The 2,159-nt window shown below is 42.3% G+C and overlaps 1 protein-coding gene across 1 annotated transcript in view; it reads right to left on the bottom strand.

The window, feature by feature from the left end:
- Positions 1-2,159, bottom strand: part of LOC101851831 (dipeptidyl peptidase 4) — a gene marked incomplete in the record, with an annotated part of 150,375 nt that overhangs the window by 72,778 nt on the left and 75,438 nt on the right.

Here is a 2,159-nt window from a genome sequence, read left to right as displayed (position 1 = left end):
GCTACAAAAAAACAACAACTCCGACCCAATAAAAGACACACAAAAAAACAAACACCCCTTCCCCCAAAAACAAACAAACAAACAAACTACGAAAGAACATCAACAAACAAAACAACAACAATTCAAACCCAATAAAAGACACAAAAACAAAAAAAAACAGCCCCCCAAAAAACAAAACAAAACAAAACAAAACAACAACAACAACAACAACAAAACCGCAGCGACAACAAAAGATAGAAAATAGGAATGAAAAATGTCATGTAGACTTTCCAATGAATAGGGAAGTTATTATGTTCCCTGTATTTTTTTACAAGTGGCCGAAAACAGCGGGCCTTAAAAAGCTTTGTTGAATCAACCAGAATACGTGTTCTTAATCTCAATACGTTCACATCATTGTGTGTCCAGTGGACACTCATGTATACAGGGAAGGGCGGGCTGCAGAGTAACGGCCGACCTGTAGTTGGGGGCGGGGCCAAACACCAGATAAACAGTCAAAGGCACCTGGTTCGTCTTGAAGTATCTTATACAGGTGTGGAAGGGGTAGTGGGTGGTGGGTGTGATAGAGGGGTGGGGTAGATGGTGGGGTAGAGGGTAGGATAGGGGTGGGGTAGGGGGTGGGGCAAGACACCAGATAAACAGCCAAAGGTACCTGGTTCGTGTAGAAGTATATACAGGTGGGGGCGAGGTAGGGTAGGGAGTGGGGTAGGGGTGGGTCGAGTGAGGTGATGAGTGGGGGTCAGAGAGGGGAGGAGAGGGTCGGAAAAGGGAGCAAAGATACTACACCCTACAGTGGAGAGGGGCTGGTGAATAGATCAACTGAAAAGAAGAGGGAGTTTCAGCGATTCTCATAGTATAATGATACGTGATAATGTGTATATTCCTTACCATAATTGTCGTTATTAACATCATTATTAATCATTGCCAGAGTTGGTTTCATTGGCAATATTAGAGGACAACTAAAGTCTTGGTGGATGCGGAAAAAAAACTTAAGCGACCAAACTTGATTTTTCCTTTTCGCCATGTACATTCGACTAACGGATCTATTTTGACGTATTCTGGGTCTGTGATTATGTACGGGACATTTTCTGTGTACACCCTGTCTGGTTGTCTCTGGCTTGTGTTTGTTTTAGCAAGGTTTTACGGCGCTCGCAACTGCATAAGGTCATATGGGCGCCCAGTGGAGGATGTCAACAGAGAAGTCCAAACGGGGAATCAGTCTCCGACTTTGCGTCCATTCTTTATCTGCATCTTTTTCTCCATTCAATTCATTTCACTTGATCAAACTTTGTTGGTTGTTGATGTTCAATGAATTAAACACGTACAGGATCAATAACGCAGAAGATTGAAGTTCAAAACTCAGAATACGTCCAACTATCGTTCTTGTCTTTCCTGGAATATTTCCTCTCAGTCTCAGGTCTGGGCAGGGAACTATCTCTCCTCCCTCTGAGTGACATGTATGATAATGATGTATAGCGAGTTACAATTTCGCTGCGTCATCAGCACCACCACAAACACAACAGCAGCAGCAAAAGCACCACCATCACCACCAACAATAACAACAATAGCAACAGCAGCAGCAGCAGCAGCAGCAGCAGCAGCAGCAGCAGCAGCAGCAATGGAAAACCACAACAGCAACACCAGCAACAAATGCGTCAACAACAGCAGCAAGATCACCAGTAATAAAAAAACCCAAAAAACCAACAATAATGTGATGAAAAATAATATATTATCACTATGTCTCCTTTTCTCCATGCGAACATGGGAGAGAAGACGGTGAGGGGGGGGGGGGGGTTCTCTCAAGTAATTTATATTAAACTTTAAAAACTTAGTTTGGCAAATATAGCTCAGACCCATTGACGCTTTTTAAAAGACTGGAGGCACAGCTGTTTATAATGAGTGCAGTGTAATTGAGACAAGTTCATACTTCGTAAAAAGCGTCTGCAATCAGCAATACTGATAAGAATGCACATACTATGTGAAAGCTAACAAAACCAGCTGTTATTCAGAAAAGGAAAAAAAACGAAACAAGTAGTCTATTCATGTGTACACACATCATTAATGAGGTTTAGTGAGGAGTAAAGAAATAGGTTGGAAAACACGTATATTAGTCTAAATGCGAGTACCGAGAAAGAGAGAAAGAGAGAGAGAGGGAGAAAGAC

The sequence above is a fragment of the Aplysia californica genome, unplaced genomic scaffold (assembly GCF_000002075.1).
Source record: "Aplysia californica isolate F4 #8 unplaced genomic scaffold, AplCal3.0 scaffold00679, whole genome shotgun sequence".
In the NCBI taxonomy this organism is placed as follows: Eukaryota; Metazoa; Mollusca; class Gastropoda; order Aplysiida; family Aplysiidae; genus Aplysia; species Aplysia californica.
This window is presented reverse-complemented; position numbering and strand designations above follow the sequence as displayed.